Raw genomic sequence first — 14602 nt, forward strand, 5'->3', positions numbered from 1 at the left:
AGTCCATTCGACTCCCAGGTAAGCTGCACCTCTTGCCCCTGGACTGTGGTGAGAGGAAGGGGTTTTGGTAACCCCCTGCCAACTGTGATCCATCTACAAGGTCCTTCTATATGAATTCTTGGGGCAACCCACTTCTGACGCATTCCTTGTGTTTTCATTTGTAATTGTAGATGGGGATTTAATTTCTTAGATATTTAATTTCTTCTATGTCTAGGTCTGGTCTCCACAAAACAGCTGTCCTTCCTAGCATCATTTTCTGCCAACAATTTAAGTTGAATTATGCAATGTCCCTTGATTGTCTTTGCTACTTCTAATCTTTTAAAACTGTTTTTTAAAAATTGTTGTTCAGGAAGTAAGTATCTGTACTTTTCTGCCTTTGTTCTTTCCCCTGGCCCTACCATAGGGGCCAGGGGAAAGAACAGCTTCTGGGTAAAGGAATTATTTTCTTATTTTTTGATCTAGTAAAATAATTCCAACTTGCCCAAGTATTAAATTGTTCAATGTTGAATTTTTGAGTATTTGCTCTGCCACCCACCTCTGTGGTCAGTTGTCTTTCCCTGCTTTGATTCCAGGCTGCAGAGGAGTGGATGATTGCTGCCCTGGTCTGCTCTGCCATCTTGTTTCTCTTGTTTGTCTTAAATAATTTAACTTCACCAATGTTATTGTCATTTTTCCCCCTCATTTGTGTTTGTGAATTTTCTGTTGGGAGTAAGATTTCTTTTGTTATGTTTTAAAAAATTTTTATTCATGAGTTTGTTTTTAGAGGGAGTTTTCTTCCTGAGTAATCTCAATCTAGTTGGGCTGTGGGAGTAATACTTTGAAGTGGTTTTGCATTTGCCTTTTTCATATTTTCAGGGTTATTATCAGATGTAGACAGATTTTTAAATTAAATTGGTGGTTAGGAGTCTTTTCCCTATTATAGACTGTGTTTTTACCCTCAACTTTTTATCATGAATAGTTTCAAACAGCAGTTGAATGAATGTATAATTAACTTCCACATAACCCTCATCTATATTTGAGAACTGTTAACATTTCAACCAATTACATAAATAATATTTGTTGCACCATCTGAGAATATGTTTTGAATATGGAACCTTGCCCCCAAATACTTCAGTACACATCTTTTAAAATTTTCATTTTCCTACAAAATTGAAAATCCTCTCTACTGGCTATTTGAAAATACTCAGTTCATTGCTGTGAACTCTTGTTTTTCTAGTGTACTAAATGTCCCCTGTACCCATTAACTACCTGCTTTCCAAACCTCTATTTCAAACAGTCACTGGTAACTAGTATATTATTTATGTCTATGAGACCAATTTTAGCTACCAAGTGAGGAAGAATATGCAGTATTTGTCTTTCTGCACCTGACTTATTTTAGTGAATATTTTCCAGTTTCATTCATGTTGTACACATGACCAAATCTCATTTTTCATATTAGTGAATAATATTCAATTACGTATATATGCTTCATTTTCTTTATCCATTTATCTGTTGATGGACAACTTATCTGATTTTATATTCTGGCTATTGTGAGTAGTGCAGCAATAAATATAAGAGTGAATGTATCTCTTTTATGACAATTGCAGTTTTTCAAATATGTATCCAAAATGAGATAATTGAGTCATATGGTGAGTTTATTTTTAGTTTTTTGAGGAAATTTTTTAGTTTTGCCATAATGGCTATACTAATTTATATTCCCACCAATAGTGTATAAGACTTAACATTTCCTATGCATTTTCACCAGAATTTTTTAGTTTTTACTTTCATTGATAACAAGTATTTGAACTGGGATGAGATGATTTCTCATTCTGTTTTTTTTCAGTACTTTATTATTAACTAATCTTCCCCTACCAGGAAAAAGAAAATAAAGCCTACAAAATATATCTTAAAATATTCTCTGACATTTATAAGCAATTGAGTATATTCTAGATCCCACTTATAGGCTGCAGTACTCTTACTTACAATGCAGGCTCAAATAAATACTACCCATATAATGTTCATCATTGTGCATAAACCTGAGTTTGCAATGGTGGAATTTTGTCACTTTCAACATTTTCAGAGTTATAGCCACTAACGGTTGACTTTGGGGCTTAATATCAAGGGGATTTTTTTCAACAATGTCTTGAACTTCTTTGCAATTACATTATCCAATGTATTAAGTCTTTGTCAAGTTTTGTGGCTTCATTCAGGATTCTTTCCTGTCTTTCATTCAATTGAGACAGGAGGTCCAAGATCTTATACATCTGATTCACACCTGAGCAAGCATCAGGAGACCAACTCTTGGTTTCTTGCCTCCTGGGAGTGGTCTGGCTAGATGTGTAGCAAAATTCTCCTGACTGGATTCAAAGACTGAGCATCCAATTTCTCAATGAAATTCACAGCACAGCACAGGTTGGTGAAATAGTATCTGTCCTCCCTGTCATCCGCCAGCTGGGGTTGCAGAAGCTGGTGATGTACATGTAGGACTACAGGTGGGGTGGGTTTGCCCTTCAGCACAATTAGATAAGCTTGGGCAAGAAGCAGAAGAAGACTCAAGTCATCCACAGAAGCAGGCTCATTGTTGGTGATCTTGATGGCATTGAAGATGTGCTTGCTACACCTGGTCTGGTAGGCCAACTTATCTTGGGCACAGGCTTAGAATCCATATCAGTGATATCTAGTCCTCTTCTGAATGGTGTGGTCTTTCTTTTCATCAGTGGTTTCTGAACAGAACACATATTTATAGAGGAGAGTCATGATGTACTTTTCCATCTGATCCATTATCTTCTCAACTGTTTTTGGAGGCACTTTTTCACGAGTCAGTATTCTTTCCGCCACATTCTGGTAAAACTCCTGACGACACTCTGACTGCTCCTCAATGCTCAAATCCTTTTTGTAATGCATCCTTCCCAAAACATCTTGGTTGGCTTATAGATCTTGTTTGGTTTTGTGGAAGATCTTGAGGATCTCTATTAGTGCCTTAGACACTGTTTCAATGCTGATTTGTCTGTCAGTTTATGGAAGGACTGGGAGCTTTTCCTTCCTGAATTTCTGACCTTTTTATTCCAACTCTGGAACAAGCAAGAAGAATTTCTTCACTGTGGTCACCTTGTGGATCTTTCCACTGGTTTTCTTTTCTTCAAATTTGGAAAATGTGATGAGGGCTGCCCCCAGCTGCTCTGACTGCTGCTGCCAAAGGCCTCTTCCTCCTCCTACTGAAGTCCTTCAGCCAGCTCCCAGTCCTTCTGGATCTGCTTCTGCTGGGCTCTGTGGTACTCCTCTCTCCAGCACTGGGAGCAGAAGCCCTGATGGGCAGGGTTGCCATAATAGCCACAACCCTTCTTGTACAGGAGCTTCCACTGGTCCATGTGAATTCCTAGGTGCTCAGACTTAAGGCTCCTCTTCTTTCTGCTGGGTGGCCCCTGGAGTCAGCACCACCTCCCCTGGTGCAGCTCCAGGAGGTGCCTCACTGTGGTTTTGATTTGCATTTTGCTGATGGTTAGTGGCACTGAAATGTTTTCCTGTATATGTGGGTAATTTGCATTTTTTCATTTGAAGAAATGTGTGTTCAGATTGCCCGTTTTTACTTGGATAATTTGTATTTTTATTGTTGTGTTTTTGGAATTCTTATACATTATTGTAGTAATTCCTGTCAGAGAATTAGTTGAAAAATATTTTCTCCTCTTCTTAAGGTTGTATCTTTACTCTGTTGTTTTCTATGCTGTTTCCTTGATATAATGTTATGTTTTTATTTGCTGTCAGTGCTTTTGGCGTGTTATCCAAAAAATCTTTTCTTCTATGGATGTAATGAATTTTTCTCCCATGCATTTTTCCTAGTTTTATACTTTTAGGTGTTAAATTTAGGTCTTTAATACATTTTGAATTGAGTTTTGTACTTGGGGAGATGTGGTGGTCTAATGAAATCCTCTATTTTTGGTATTTCAAAAATGAAGGTAAATAACTATATCTCCATTTTAAACAAAAAAATCGCAAAGTGGCAATAACATTTCTTGTGTGTTCCTTTTTTTCAAATTTTCCTTACCTAGTACATGTGTCTTTTATAATGTAGTTGCCTTCTCAATTGTTGTTAGAACACTTAATTTGGCCAGAGAGCATGGATTGTGTGTACATGTGCTTGTGTGCTTAATTAAAGATCTGCTAATTAACATACCTTTGGGAAACTATTTATAGCACTGAAAAGTGAGCAAAATTTTCAGCACATGACCTTTATTTACAAAAAGCTCATGAAGTAACCTGTAGCAAAAAAGTCAACATGAAAGGTACAACATAACTTTTTAGGAACTTCCACGCCTCCCTCATGAGAGGTCACATAACATATATGACAGGCATACGATACTAAATCCATAAAATATTAGTGAAGATTATTTTTCTTAAAATCACAAGGACATATGAATAGAAGTTCTAGTATTTTATCTTTCTGCCCTAGTGGTTCCTCTTTTCTTTAACAACCAGGGCACCTGTGCTCAATTTTAAAGTTCACTAAGAGATCTGTTGACTATATAATTTAGAGGGTTTGGGCATAGATTGCATCTCCATTCCTAAGTGTTTATATCCTTCTGTGAGAAAGGAGTAAGCTTTGATGCTATTTACATGTTTTCCTATGTGTGGAGTATCTTTTTTCTGCCCTTTCACAGGTTTATCCAGGTGACATCCACTGGCTAATAGGTCAGAATGAATACAATATGCACTTGATCCAAATTGAGGGTGCTGCTGCACAGTTCAACTTACAAGGAGCCACTCAATCCTCTTGTACCCTGGTACTGTGCTATGGGACTGCATGTGTGGACATTCTCCTTACCATGCCTCCTGCCTGGGTTCCAGAATGAGAAAACATTCAGAAAGGATCCAAGTCAATTTATAGTCAGTTTAGGATCTACATCCTAAGCCCACATGTAATGTGTGTGGGAAATAAATGTTATAAACCACTAAGCTTTAGGGGTTGTTTCTGATACAATGTAATCTATTTGCAATGTGACTTATTCTAGGGAGAGAGACAGAAGTTTAGAAACATATTTTCTTAAATAAGTTGGATGAGAAAGCCTTTTAGAATCAGTTATTATTATGAGAGGAGGGTTTGTATATGCACAACTGTCTAAATGCATGTACTTTGTGAAGTCCAAAAATTAATTGCAGAGAACATAAGACTTCTTTGTGCATTGCAGCACCCTTTTGCTACTAAAAATTTCATTCCTAAATTAAGCACTAGATAGCTTAGTAGGTGTTTGCTGTAGATGGGGTGAGCAGGTGGAATCAATGTAGCACAGGGCCTTAGAGCTCAAGCAGGGAAAGGTGGCATGAAGGGGTTTGGTGTTACAGTGGTATTGGAGCCCATGAAAAGTGAAGAAAACCTCACCATGGTGGTGGTGGGATTGTCTTCTGGCATGGATAATCAGAGCCTGAGCATGGTGAGGAGGTTGTCCACAAGTTGCAGTGGTCCAGAGCAGAGTAGCAAAGGATAGGAGAATTGAGGAGGTGTCCCCAATAGGGGAAGACTGGTGTGAGATGTCAGCCTGTGAGAAGAGGCCATCTATGTGGTCTTGTGGTCAGGTATGGGGAACCTAAGCAGGATAGGGAAGTATTTATGCATGAAGTCTCACTTTCTGTGAGAAGTCAGAGCCCCTTTTGGGTAATGAGTGAGTTCCTGGAGAAGTGCAGCCTGGCATGAAATCTCAGCATCTGGGAGAAGCAATAGGCACCGCTGAACAGTATTAGTTCCAGTGTTGGTTGGGATTCAGTGCCTAAGTGTGGTGAGGAGGGCATCCTTGCAGAGGGGAAACCTGTGTGGATTTCAGAGACCAGGCAGGGTAAAGAGGATGTCTGTATGTAGAGAGTCCAGTGTTGGAACTCACCACATAAGCAAGGTAAAGAAGGCTTAAATATATTTTTTTTGTTATTTTTTTTTAAAAAATTGTTCTACATGACAGTAGAACGAAGAATGTATTTTGGCAGAACATATATACATAAAGTATAACTTATTCTATTTTGGTTCCCACTCTTGTGGTCATACAGAATGTGGAGTTATACTGGTCATGTACAATTACAAGCCTAAGTAAGTTATGACCAATTATTTTGACTGCCTTTGCTATTCACCTCCCTCCTCCCTTCCTTTTGTCTCTCTTTGCTAGTCCAATCTGCTTCTATTATTCCTCTTTTCAATTTATCTTATTTTGGGTTACCATCCACAAATAATAGAGAACATTTGGTCTTTGTTTTTTTGGGATTGGCTTAATTCAGTTAGCATGATATTCTCCAGTTCTATCCATTTACTGGAAAATGCCATTATTTAATTCTTCTTTACTGTTTTCATTTTGGCCTTTGAAAAAATAAATCAGATTTGTGTGTATATGCCACATTTTATTTGCCCTTTCATTCACTGAAGATTGTTTCCATAGCTTGGCTATTGTGAGTTGAGCTGCTATAAACATGGATGTGGCTGCATCTCGGTAGTATGCTGTCATTTGGGTATATGTTGAGGAGTGCTGTAACTGGGTCAAATGGTTCCATTCCAAGTTTTCTATGGAATCTCCATACTGCTTTCCAGAGTGATTGCACCAATTTGCAGCCCCACTAGCAATGTATGAGAGTAACTTTATCCTCACATCCTCACCAATACTTATTGTTACTTGTATCCTTTATAAATGCCATTCTGACTGGAGTGGGATGGAATCTTGGTGTATTTTTAATTTGCATTTCTCTACTTGCTAGAGACATTGAATATTTTTTATATAATATATTTTTAACTCTTTGTATTTCTTCTGTGAAATTTTTTTTGCCCATTTATTGACTGGTTTCTTTATATTTCTGAGTTTTTTTTTGGTATTGGGAATTGAATTTGGGGGTGATTGGCCCCACTGAGCCACATCTTTATCCCTATTTTGTGTATTTTTTATTTAGAGACAGGGTCTCAGTGAATTGCTTAGTGCCTTCCTTTTTGCTGAGGCTGGCTTTGAACTCGTGATCCTCTTGTTTCAGCCTCCTGAGCTGCTAGGATTATAGGTGTGTGCCACTGAGCCCAGCTGTGAGTTAAGTTTTCTGAGTTCTTTGTATATCCTTGTATATCCTGAATTTAGTGCCTTATCTGATGTGCTGGTGGTGAAGATTTTCTCCCAATCTGTAGGATATCTGTACATATTCCTTTTTTTAAAAAAATGTATATATTTTTTTAGTTGTAGGTGGACACATACCTTTATTTTATTTATGTGGTGCTGAGGATCAAACCCAGGGCCTCACACATGCAAGAAAAGCACTCTATTGCTAAGTCCTAGCCCCAGCCCCTCTGTACACATTCTTGTTTGTTTCAGGAAGGAATTCTTGCTGGTAGTTGAGGAACTGGTATGAGATTTCAAAGCCCAAAAAGGATGAACAAAATATCTACACAGAAGACAGACATGGTGTGGGTTTCATAAACTGAGCTGGATAAGAGAGCTCTCCACATGTTGGCAAACCCAGAAGGGAAATTGATCCTTACATAGTAAGGACTTCTATCCATGGGAGTAACCTTGTGTGGGCTGTGAGAGCTCAGGCAGGCCAGGATGGCTACAGATAAGCTTTAAGAATCTGATCTGATTCATCGTTAAAGAAAAGTAGAGTAGTAATATACCATGTTCCGGAAATACTCCTCTGTATTCCCAAGAAACCAGCCAAATTAAGAGTACAATATGAATGGTCTTGGACTAGAATGTTCAGGTGAATACTATCTTGTAGGACACTGACTCTCTTTCATACGTGCTGTAAATTTGAGGGGTGGCTTAGCACAGGATCAGAACTTCAGCAAAGTGAGCAGAATGTTCATTTTGTGGGGTATGGTTGGCTGGCCCTGTGTGGGAGCATCAATAAGAGCTAAGAGGGCTTTAGGCTAGGGGACAGAAGATTAGATTAAGGAGTAAGAAATATATTAGGAAGAACAGTGTCTTAGGGAATGATGGCACAGGATGAGAGATTGGTAATATCCAGAGTATAATCAAATGAGTTAACAAATAAGTAAAAAGTTAAAGATAACGAACACAGATTTCTTTATGTCACTGGAATGTGGAAGAAATGTGGAAATTAAGAAAATGAAAATGAAATCTGAGGCATTGAATTAGAATTACGGGTATTACTGTGAATTTAGTGATTTCAGTATATTTTTATATAAAATAAATATGGAAATCAGTGGAAACAAATATAGAGGTGAGAGAGAGGGAAAGATATGGAAAGAGATATAAGAGAAAAAAGTTATAAGAGAAAAAAGAGTTAGGTAGGGTAATTAAAAGAAGGAAAGTCATTTGGGAGAACTGAGGCAAAGAACCTGGGCATGAGTTGGTTGAGAGCAGCTCTCTGGAATGATCCCCCATGAATGATTTAGTTTTTGGACTGTTTTCATTCTGGCCTTTGAAAAAAAAATCAGATTTGGCATTCAGTTTAAGTTCATCCTCTTCTACACGTGATTCTATTTAATTTTTCCTACTGTTTAATATAGTCATATGTACCTTCCAGAGCATGTTGTTAAGGTGATGTGGCGGGTAAAAGGAGACATAACTGAAGAATAAAAGGTGGTATCCTCTTTTATTAAGGATTTCAAGAGATCTCAAGGTGACCAGTAGCAAAATGAATGAAGGTTGATGATGGTGCTGATTGTGAACAGCAGGGAAAGCAGAGAGCACAGAGGACACCTTCAGACTTTTCATTCCCCACCATGCTAAAGGAGGGTGGCTCTGAACATGGGGAGGTTGTCATATGACACTTGTGTCAATGATCACCTAAGAATGTGGCACAAATAATCTACCTGATCAGTCAAACCTGATGACATGAAGGCAATAAGAGCAAGTGTTGCTCAGGTTGTTTGGGTAATAAGTTACATTTGCATGTGGAACCACAAATTTCAGTTTTCCTGGTGAGTTTACGGAATGAAGTTCTTAGGAAAGACTTCTCTAATTGCCTGGTTCCTCTTTTCCTTTTCTTCCTATTTCTTTTGAGTTCCCACTTTTGTTACACTTATCTATATCTACTGTTTGGAGGCTGTAATTCTCATTCTGGTTGTCCTGAGGATGAGACCTCAGTGATTTCACTCTCAGGGATGTGTCTATTTATTACATCTAGTTAAGTGGTAGAGTAATTTGCTCTAAGGCTGAAATCTCATTTGTAATATGTTTTAAGGACAAGATGGCATGGGATTTCTGAAAAAAGCAGAAGGTTTCTTCTCAAGATGGCTTTGGGAACAAATTATGCTAAAGTGAGTTTGAAAAATGAACTGATGTCCTCAGGCACCAACTCAAATTCTCCTGCAGGTAAAAGATCATTTTCCAGTGGTCAATATTAATTATAAGGTGAAGGTTGACCAGACAGTTGATAAGCAGGGCAGAGGTAATGTTTGTTGCTGTTTCTCTGAAATTATCATGTTGGGGACACCCAGGAATCTCTGAGGATTGTGCTGACTGTAGATTGGAATGAAAATGTTTTAGAGCTGCAAAGTGGGGAAAAAATCCATAATACTTTCTTTACTATTATTATTTACAGAAAATCAGATTTTGAATTTTATTGTATATCATTCTATATAGGAATATATAAAAATGTGTGTACCTGTATTTCCAGAACTGAAAGAATATAATACTGAGTTTTTCTCCTCACCATTGACAATATACATAATTAAAAAATTGTTCCTATTTTGTGCTTTTATCTTAATGGAAAGTGACTCTAAGACTCCCACATCTTTGGTAGTGATCATTTTCAGGCAAAATTGCTGTAGCATGAAGCTATCTCCTCTGTTGAGATAACGGTTTCTGACCATGAAATAGTGACTTGAAAGGCTGATTGTATATTAAAAACATGAAATTTGGTTATAAAGATTTATCTTATATAGCATACTTATAAGTTGGACCCAGTATCATTTAAATATGTAATGAAATAATGAGCAACCATAACAAAAATATTAATAAAGAGATTATGTTGAAAAAGTATTTATGATATAGTATAAAAGAAAGTAGTGAATCAGAAATCAGTAAATGTGTATGTCAATCAAATGGAAAAATGTTCATATATGTTGTACACACTTCAAAAATTGCTGAAAAGACATGTGCCAAAATATTAACAATAGTTAATCTCAATGGTAGAAATCTGTGCTTTTGGGTATTTTATAAAGTTTTTTAAAATAATAAACATAATTGACTTTTTCTTATTTCAATTTTTATATTATTTCAAATATTCACAGTAGTAGTTGTTGTGCTTTATGGGAGAAAATTAAAGAGTAGAAGAGGAAGATGTTAGCTTTTTGTAACTGTGACCAAAATACCTGATAAGAACAACTTAGAGGAAAAAGCTTTATTTGGGATCAACATTTCAGAGGTCAGTCTATGGTGAGTCAGCTTTATTACTGTGGCCTTGAGGTGAGGCAGAACATCATGGTGGAAGGGCGTGGCAGAGTAGAGCTGTTCAGCTGATGGCAGCCAGAGGATTATAGAAAGTTGTACTGAGATTACAAAGGAAGACCTGAGTGTTCAGACAAAGTGAAGCCATGTTGGAATCCCCACAGGATTCTCTTGAGAGGGCACGCATGAAATTGTGAAGGGGAAGCAGAATCTGGAATGGAGATCCCAGGGATTAAGATATGCCAGTAATGTGAAATGTCTGCTGAGGAAAGCTGTTGGCTGTAGACGGAGTCAGCCTAAGAAAGAGACCATGTGGATGACAACCAGCAAGGTCATTTAGGTGGGGATGCAGAAGCTCTCTGAAGATTACATCTCACCACAAATGTTACCAAGATGCTGGACATGAAGTTTCAGAAACTAATATCTGCCTGAGTTTTGGTTCCATCCTTTCCTTCTATATCCTTATTCCTCCTTTTTGGAATGGGAACATTTACTTTATGCCATTGTATATTGGAAGTATGCAACTTGTAAGATCAGGCATTAGTGATCAAAAGGAGGCAGATTAAAAGCAGCTGAATAAGACTTTATTGAGATTTATTTCTGGGAGAGACCCTCCAGTCCAACAGAGTGGGTCCAGGAGAATTGTACCCAGGCTTAGATGGATTAGAATTTTATTGGGCTTAGGGCAGGAAGGGAGGGCTTGGAACAGGAAAGGGAGGTTTTTAGAGTCCCTTGTCCTCCTGTGGTTGGTCAGGGGATCTTGGTGAGGTCCATGTCCTTCCAGGATTCGTCAGGAAATGCCGCTGATTGACAGGTGGTTATGAAGCACCATTACTGGTTGTCTGTCAGCACGTGATTGTTTGCTTTTTCACGTGCATAGTTTGCTTGGTGCTTTGTTTTCTTAACCACCTCAAACCGACCTAATGTCCCAGCCTTTTTGATGATATAGGGTGCTGAATTCCATCTGAATACTTCCTGCTTCCTAGGGGTACTGGGGGGAAAGTGATGGCTTGATTGTTGGTTTGGTAGAGAGGCTACTGTGGGGGTGAAGGAGTATCTGGTTGTAGGTCACTCTGTCAATTTCACCCATGTGATTTCAAGTGAACCTGAGTAGGCAGGGAGCAATAATTAATAGAAGTTCAATTATTAATATAGGAGTGAAAATGGGAGTCAGCCCCATAATGAGGGTTGAGTATAGCAGCCTGGCCAAGGGTCATTTGATTGTTGCTTTTTAAGCTTTTCACTCAAATGATGGAGGGTGTTGACATTCTTTTTGACCAATCTAGTTTCATTGATATAGTAACAGCATTATTCCTTCAGGAATAGACAGGTTCCTCCTTTGTCTGCTGCCAGGAGATCTAGGGCTCCATGGTTGTATAGTAAAATGGGGCAATCGATGTTATTTGCCTTTTCAGGGAAGTGAGTGAGGAGATCGATGCTTTTAACTCTTCCAAAAGTTGTTGTTCGAGCTTCTGAGCAGTTGCTGCATAATCAAGTCCTCCTGCCCCCAGTCTGGAGGCAGCAAGTGAGGAGGCCAGGGAGAGTCCAACTTCTATTGGTAGAAAGGCTGCTTTTCTTGTTCTGGAAAGGGAGGTGGTAACAAGCCATGTTAATTCAGCTTCACTGTACAGAGTTAATTGAGGAACCAGGTGGAAGGAACACAAAGAGTGAAGGGCATGCTGAGGCTTAGATTTTTTGTTAGGGTACCATAGCACCAGAAAAAGAACCCCATTAGAATAAAGGTTGGGGAAGAGATTCAAATACTCTGGTCACAGGGTACTGAACCAGAGGAAGTGTAGCAGCAAGAGAAATTCCCTGATGAGTTATGAAAAAGGGGTACTTCCTGAAAGGCTGGAGAAGGGGATTCTTGGGGTTTGGTTGAGGTATTGAGAGGAAGATCAATGGGAATCACAGTTAAAGGAGTATGAACCAAACCTGTGCAGAGGAAACAGTCTGAAATGTTATTAAATTTGCATAAATTGAGAAGCTGAAGGCTCTAATGTACTAGGACAACCCATTAAAAAGGGTCAACTTTAGGATGGGCAACTGCATCCAGCTGGTATTGGAGTTCTTTCTCTTGCTCCTGGATGGTTATGTGAATTTGAGGGGACACTTGTACATAAGTTCTTCAGATTCTGATAGAGGCTGAGGGGAGCTTGGCAAAACCCTAAGAATAAAATTTACCATGAACTCAAGATGCTCATTTCATTTTCCATGGGTCCCAAATAGTTAATGGGTGTGTGCTCATTTTTAATAGCAAGGCTTATCTAGAAAGCGTGTCTTGCATGAATTATAAGGGCACCCACCATAAGTGTTAGGCCAGCACTTACAAGATTTCTCAGTTTGGTCTGATATGAAATATAACATTATGTGGGATGAGGTGGCTTGGTTGAATCCAGTAATGATAAGGGTGACCCATGGTTGCAGCCAGTGGAAAGACAATCACCTTGACCCATATACTGAGAGTGAGTGGTGCCATCCTGGTGCCATGTTGCTTGGATGTAGAAGCATCATCTGTGGGTTGGGATAGAAACTTGAGAGAGAGTAATGATTAGTAAAAGAAGAAGAGGGTTGATGAGAAATCTTGAGTTTGTTGGGCCCCAGCATGGTGGAAGTCCAGGACTGGACATTTGGAACAGGTGTCTTTTTAAGGTGGGAGACATGGTACCAGGGGGAGTGGCCCAAAAGCTTGGCTTCATTGGCATAGTAAGTATGACTGTATGGGATTTTGTCTAGCAAGATTCCAATGATTGAGGATGCAGTTCCCAGGGTAAGATTGTGTCATCTGATTGAAGAGGGTCCAATTTGGTTTGTGGTTGCGCTGGGATTGAGGCAGTGGATGGTGCAGGAAGACACAGGTCTGCACGTTCCCTTAAGAGTTTGTGTAGAAGTGTGAGATATGGCAGGTAGAACACAAGGGGATAAAGAGTGATTGAAAACCATTGATTGATTAAGAAAGGGTGCCCATAGAGTATCTCAAAGGGGCTAAAGCCTGAGGGGGCTCTTGGGGCTGCCTGAATTTGGGTGAGGTCTAATGGCAGGAAATTGGGCCAGGAAAGCCTGAGTTCAATAGCAAATTTAGTGAGATGATCCTTGAGACTGCCATTAACTTTCTCAAGCTTACCTGAAGATTGGGGATGGTAGGGGATGTGGAGCCTCCAATTGATGTTGAGGCCTTTGGTGACTAGTTGAACAACCTGAGAAGTGAAGGCTGGACCATTTTCTGACTGGATGGAGGTGAGAAGTCTGAACCTGGGAATGATCTACTTGATGAGGATGGAGGTGATAATATCAGCAGTTTCCCTGGAGGTAGGGAAGGTTTCTATCCAACCTGAAAAAGTATCAACTAAAGTAAGTAGGTAGAGAAGCTTTTTGTGCCTAGGTATATGAGTAAAGTCAATTTGTTAGTCTTTGCCTGGCTGGTGACCCCTCATCTGATATGTGGGGAGTTTAGGTTTGATGTTTTCTTGTGGGGATACTGTAGAGCAGACAGAACAAGTGGAGTGGACCTGATGGAGAGTAGTTCTCATTCATGGGGACTAAAAGAGGAGTTGTAAAAACTGGAAAAGGGATTTGGGGCCAATTTGAAGAGAGTTATGAATGTCCATCAATAAACTGTAAGCTTGTTGCTTAGGGAGGGAATTTGATTCCCCAGGAAGATCTAGCCATCTTCCCTGTAATGGCCACCTTGGGTTATTAGGTCCTTCCATTCTTGTGGGGAATAGTTAAGTTTAATTGTGGTGGATAGAAATAGGATAGGGGCTGCTGAGAATTTTTCCATTTGTTCTTGTGCTATGGAGTCTGCTTTGTTGTTTCCTGTAGCTATAGAGTCAGAGGAATTTTGATGTACTCTGCAGTGTATAATGGCCACTCATGATGGAAGTTGTAGTGCCTCTAAGAGTTTGGAAATCAGATTGTCATTGACCACTGGTGATCCCTTTGTGGTCAAGAATCAACATTCCTTCCAAATAGCCAAATATGAATGAGCAATTACTAAAGCATATTTGGAGTCTGTGTATATGTTAACCTGTTTGTCTTTGGATAGAGTGATAACTCTGAAAAGTGCAAAAAGTTCAGCCTTCTGGGAGGTGGTCCCTTCAGAGGCAGCCATCTTCTAGAACTAAGGCAGTGATGACTACTGTGTATGCATTTTTACATCATCTGTAGCTACCCATTACAGAACTTCTGTCCACAAAAATGGTTAAGTCAGTTGAGGGAAGTGGGTAATCAAAGAGGTCCTCATGGGGTGATTGCAGGTC

General features: G+C 39.1%; 1 pseudogene; it reads right to left on the reverse strand.

Annotated features, from left to right (window-relative positions):
• Positions 1-2000: 2000 nt before the first annotated feature.
• LOC144365076 (rab5 GDP/GTP exchange factor pseudogene) lies at positions 2001-14454 on the reverse strand (annotated as a pseudogene).
• Between the last annotated feature and the right edge of the window lie 148 nt (positions 14455-14602).

Source organism: Ictidomys tridecemlineatus, chromosome 6 (assembly GCF_052094955.1).
Source record: "Ictidomys tridecemlineatus isolate mIctTri1 chromosome 6, mIctTri1.hap1, whole genome shotgun sequence".
Lineage (NCBI taxonomy): Eukaryota > Metazoa > Chordata > Mammalia > Rodentia > Sciuridae > Ictidomys > Ictidomys tridecemlineatus.